Genomic DNA, 6,279 nt, shown 5'->3' with positions numbered 1-6,279 from the left:
GCACACAAGTCCTGGTGAAGATTCGCTTCCACGTAATTGAACTGGGCGCACCTGTGAGTGACAGAGCTAAATTTAGCGAGGCTCTGACCACTGCGGTTGGCGAAGATGGTCAGGTGCGCCAGTCTTTTTTCTAGCACCAAGTTAGACATAAAGGATCTTGATATTGCAACTGATAAGCAACAGGTCAAGGATACTTTGCACAAATTTTTTAGATCTGAAAAAGTTGGTGACTTCAAAATAAATCTATCGACATCAAGTCGATAGGGAACGAGGATGTCTTTCATTGAGTTTGAACCAAAATCGGGTGGGCTAGTTGCCGTGTACGACGGAGGCCACTAGTCATCTGATGCTTCCATTGCCACTAGCACTGCAGCCATAAGAATTAAGAACACGTCCATGTTCTCAGAGGTTGAAATGGGCAAGGGCGATGGCTACCTCTGGGGAAGGAGTGGAAACACAGACTGCATCCGGTAAACGGATGGATATGTCATCCTAGCAGGTGACTTCAATGCGAAGGCGCTTGAATGGGGTATGACATAGACTTACAACAGAGGCGGTGGGGTGGTAGCGATGACGGTCAGGATGGACCTAACAATCCTTAATAGGGGTATGGTATGAACTGTGGGACACAGTGGCTGCCGGGGAACTATTATAGGCTTTACTCTCGCATCTGCAGGGTTTTCAGCGGTGACACGTGGGTGGTAGGTTACAAAGGATGTCACTGAATGCGAGGATTCGGAAATTAAATGTCGTAAACCTTAATCATTTGGTGGATCTTGAAACGCTGGCCAGAGCGAAAAAAACTTACTAGCAAGGCTGTACGCCACAGAGAGTGACAAAATCGCTGATCTCTGCAGACAGGCACTGGCTTAGTGCAGAAAGGCCCAACGTAAAAGATGAGGTGCTAACGTCTGTGTGGCTGAGAAGTTATCTTGCGGCCAAAAAGGCGTTGTCGAAGGCTATTAGAATAAATCAAAAAGAGGATTGATTGCATCTCACTTCTTGATCAAGTAATAAGGGACGTTTGGGATCGCGATTAGAAGATTCTCGCTGTCTTGGAGCTCGAACACCGAAACCCTTACCAGAATCTGCGCCTATGGAGGCGATTCTAAAAGCACACTTTCCAGAACATCTGGAGAGTATCCGTACCTCGGTCTTAGTGGCAGAAGTGGAAGTGCAGGTTTTTAACATCGACGAACTGCAGACGATTTCACAGAGGGCCAGCACTGTCTACAAATCTAGAGAGCGGCTGATAAAGCAAGTGCAATGGACGCTTACATCTGCAGGCTTATGCCTAACCTCAAAGACCCTAGTGTAAATAAGAGGGGAACACTTATGAGTGTGGCCCAGTCTATCTTACTTTACGGAATTGAGATATGGGCTGATGCGCTCGGTGTTAAAAAGTACAAAAACCGAACGGTTTCGGTACAGATAAGGGGCTAAGAGAGGGAAAAAAACGTATGAGGAATACCAATTGGAGGAAGATCGCACACGCATCAGATCCCAGGAGAGCTCCCGAACCCTAGCGGAATGGCAACATTGTTGGAACATCGATGCGAGGAGAAGGGCACATGGACACTTTAATTCTTACCAAAATCAGGAGAATAGAAAGGACAGTCAATTCTGTGACTATTCCAGAGAGGTGGACAATATAAAGTACACGTTGTACGACTGCGACAAATGGTGCACAAAAAGCATGTCCTTGAGACGGTCCTTGAAGAGGTGTTCACTTCTGTGAACACAATACCATTAATGCTGCGGAACTAAAATGATTGGGACTCAGGGATGTCATATGTCGAAACTGCCCCCAACACAAGAAAAGGAAGGAGCCAGTGAAGCTGCCTAACCATCAGCAATGACTTAACCTAAAAAGCGGTATTACCAATTAAACTCAATTCCTCTCCTGCCAACCCATTTTCCCGGAATCCGCTATCGCATTATTTCAGGAACATTAGGGTGGCCCACAAAATCACATTCGAGAAATTTTAACGGGCTTGTTGGCCAAATCATTCTCGTGTGCAAATAAATGTATGCCTATTTTTTTACTTTCGAAAGAAAATAGTTTTATAACTCGCTCCGGCCATTTTCATATCTTATGGAGTTTTACATGTAAAATGTTTCCTACATTTATTTCTTCGATTTTGGACAGAAAAATAAGTCAATTTATTTGTCATTTGATATGCCTGTTCACTTATCAGTGAATATTGCATTTATCACACTTTTGTGTCTCAGAAATATTATGAAAAAGTTATAGGCATATCAAAAATGGCATAAAATGGCAATATTTGGAGGCTCTTTGTAATTTTCAGACATATTTGTGTAACTTGACATTTTGAAAAGACATTCTTTAGACTATTAAGATAGATTTCTAAAAAAAAACAATAAACGTTTAATGTATATTGAGTAAAGAATAAGAAACGCTCAAGAAAAATGACCCATATAAGTTGAACACCGACTGCAGGGAATGCAGGTGGACGGCTGCAAAAAGAAGTTACCCCTCGGTTGGTCCGCTCATTGTGCACCGTATTTGCTGCGATCCTAACATGCGGTCACTGACAATGAGTAGAATGGCAGAGAAATAATAAATGAATAAATCTATAGCTGCTCTCTGGATTAAACCTGTAGCTAGTGTTAGGACTTCTCTACTTTAAATCAGGAAACTTTAAAGCCTTCGAGCGAGTACTAAAAATATTTCTTTTTTTTTTTAAATAAAAAATAGGCATAAATTTATTTGTATACGAGAACGATTTGACCAACAAGCTCGTTAAAATCTCTCAAATGTGATTTTTTGGGGCACCCTAAGGAACATGGAGGTAAGACTTCTACGCCGTGCTTTGGCGTCCTGCTGTTGTGCTAAACTAGTCTTCTTGCTCCTAATCCCAACCACGATGAATGCAAAGTGCTCCGTAGCGCGACGCTGTCGCAAAAACAGCTCGCCGGTCTTTGTCACCGTAACTGGGTGTGGTTGGTTACTGCTGTCCTTTTGGAGGCTTCCTTGACGAAGCTGCCTCTTTAAAATTCTAACACTGCATAGTACGTGGCAGACGAGCAGACCAGTTGCACGTAGGCGTACATAGAGGGTGGACACGTTAGAGCTTGCTATAAAGTATGCAACCCGTCATGCACGTCGATAAGAATAGCATTGACGTGTAAGGCGGGTTGCATACTTTTAGGTTTGAGGTCCTTGAGAACCTCAGCGTAGCTCGGCGTGGACGTCGCAGCTGTTTCAGCGATGCGGATCCTCGGCTGGTTCGTCTTCTGCCTCGTAACATTTGCCTTGGCGGGGCTTGGTGGTGGAGCAGTAAAAGCCTCCACAGCTTTTTGGGTTTAAGTCCTCGTCTGGTTTGTATTTTTCTTCTCCTGGGATCTTTTGGCATCACCTTCCGCGCTTCTGTCAATCTATCTCTGATTTTCAAAAATATGTTCTTTTTGTTGAACAGAAACTTTCCATCTTTTTGAGGATGCCATCCAGCTTTTTGATAAATCCAGCATTTTCATTCATGTTTCTCTCCGCATTAGCTCTTTTTCTTCTAGCTTCGGAAGATGTCGAGCTCCTCCTACACGTCCAAAAGACCACCTTACTCTGCACACACGCTTCGGTTTTGGTTTTGTTGTTTGCTCTTCATGCTGTTCTCATGAGTAGCTAAGGAAGAATCGGTCCAATCCCGTAGTTCACCACATGCGGGGGGTAAGGTCTGAAGCTTCTAGGAGGTGACCTAGTATCTTTGAGACACCATTTAAGACACCACACCTTGGTGCCATATAGTTTAATGCACGGTTGTTAACGACTTGACTTGGGAATTTTTCCTTCGGTACTACACCTGGGTCATTGTCTGCGACTGCCTAATGAGTTATGTAACCGTATTCAGAAGAAACCCTCGGTACAAGGTTCCTATCTGCAACCCGAGAACGCGCCTGTTAGCATACCACTTCTTCTTGGGGATGGAGAGTGACCGAAGTTGACGACGACCGACTCTGTCATCAAACCGATTTAGAGAAATTTCCTGGTAATCGGTGAAATTGTTGAAATAATCTTATATATCTTTATTGCAGTGCTTTATAATAAAAAATTGATAACTTAGAAATAAGTAATACGAGGTGTGTCCAAAAAGTAAGGTTACTTTTCAATTTTCGCGGGCTGCGTACATTCAAGTTTAAAATTTTTTGTTTTGTTGTGTTGGTACACTCGTCACGATCGTATGTTCATATTTTTGACTATATAGCTCGTGTTGTTTTTCTGGCAGAGGCGTAAAAGTTTAGAAGGGTTTGGTGTGCTCGGCGATTTTCTTCTTTCGAAAAAAATGGAGCAAAGAGTTTGCATTAAATTTTGTGTGAAAAATGGAATCCAGTGCTCTAAAACTCTTGAAATGTTGACAGTTGCATACGGTGAGTCTACTCTGAGTAAGAAAAATGCGTATAAGTGGTACAAGCTCTTCCAAGAAGGCCGAGAGGATGCCGAAGACGAACCTCGCCATAGATGTCCTAGCACGTCAACAACAGATTAAAACGTTCAAGCAGTGGAAGAAATGGTGTTGAAAATAGCCGAATTATCATCAGAGAAGTTGCTGAAGATGTTGGCATATCGGTTGGCTCATGCCATGCTATCTTTTCGTACGTTTTGGGCATGAGACGTGTGTCAGCGAAATTTGTTCCAAAACTGATTAATTTTGATCAAAAGATCCATCGCATGACCACCACTCAGGAGATGTTGAATGAAGTCCATAATGATCCTGATTTTCTCAAAAGGGTTATAACTGGGGATGAATCGTGGGTATATGGTTATGACGTCGAAACTAAAGCCCAATCGTCTCAGTGGAAGCATCCTGAGTCTCCAAGACCGAAAAAAGCACGTCAAGTTCGGTCAAATGTGAAGGTTTTGCTCACTGTCTTCTTTGATTACCGTGGCGTAGGTCATCAGGAATTCTTACCACAAGGTCGTACGGTCAATAAGGAGTATTACCTTTAAGTTATGCGCCGTTTGTGAGAGGCGATACGCAAAAAACGTCCCGAACTTTGGAAAAACAATTCGTGGCTTTTGCATCACTATAATGCACCTGCTCATTTATCGTTGCTTGTGAAAGACTTTCTGACCAAAAACAGCACCACAGCCATGCCTCAGCCTCCATATTCACCGGATTTGGCCCCCACACTGAAAATTTTTTTGACGATCTGGTCGCCCACGTGGTAGAGCTGGAACACCAAATGCGTCGCGCGCTGCTCACTTGCAACTTGGTACAAATCCTCTCTCATATTGGGCACGCGCTGTTCCCACATTGGAACAGCTGTAGTCCCAACAGTTTTGGTACAGCAACGCTCCCTTTAGGCGGGAGCACGGAATCTCCACGCCGAGTTTCGCGCGGAGTTATACAGTTATAGTTTATACTCGTGGGGCAATTTCATTCTCTTTTGTGGTTCTGCTGCGTTCCCAACACACGGGAAAGGATCTGCTCGCGCGTTTGGTACTATAGCTTACTTAAAAGTGGTCTGGCCGCTATACCAACCGTCGTGGTGGCGCGGCGTTGCCACTAAGAATACAGCTGCTTGCCCAAATTTCTTTCAGTGCAGTGACTTTTTTCTTTTCCCAAAACTGAAAAGACACATGAAAGGACATTGATTGTCAACGATTGAGGAGATAAAAACTGCATCGCTGAAAGAACTCAAGGCTATACCACAAAATGATTATCAGAAGTGCTTCGATGATTGGAAAAAGCGTTGGCGCAAGTGTATTATATCTGAGAGGGATTACTTTGAAGAGGACAACATAAATATAAGGAATAAATAAAGTCCTCACCTAAATATTTGATGAATCCCAAATAGAGCCCTCTATACGAAAAACTATAAGAAGGCGCAAAAATATGAACCGATGCTGCATAGAGTTCATAATGCCCAAGGATTTATAGAGAATCTAAGAGAATTTGCTGCATTTACTGTTTAAACAAATATAATATATATCATAATTATTACATACCCTTTTACGAAAATATTCTAGAGTAAAATAAGCATATACTTTTTTAAATTGCAGTTTGCTGCAGCTCCGGTAATCTCAGAAAGCAAGGGAATGTCAGGGAAACTCTAATAGAGATATGGAATTTCCGAGAAACAAAATTTGAAGTTAATTTTATTATGGTTAAAATTCGCCACTATTTGGTTGACAATTAATCTCCTTTGTTTAAGGATTTAAACTACGAGGGTAGTTCAATAAGTCCTTAGAATGAAGTATAAAAACAATTTTTTTTGGGTAAATTTTTTTTTATTTTTCAACATAATCTCCTTGGAGCT

The sequence above is a fragment of the Belonocnema kinseyi genome, chromosome 6 (genome assembly GCF_010883055.1).
Source record: "Belonocnema kinseyi isolate 2016_QV_RU_SX_M_011 chromosome 6, B_treatae_v1, whole genome shotgun sequence".
NCBI classification, from domain to species: Eukaryota; Metazoa; Arthropoda; class Insecta; order Hymenoptera; family Cynipidae; genus Belonocnema; species Belonocnema kinseyi.
The sequence above is the reverse complement of the archived record's forward strand: the minus strand, read 5'-3'. Positions refer to the sequence as shown.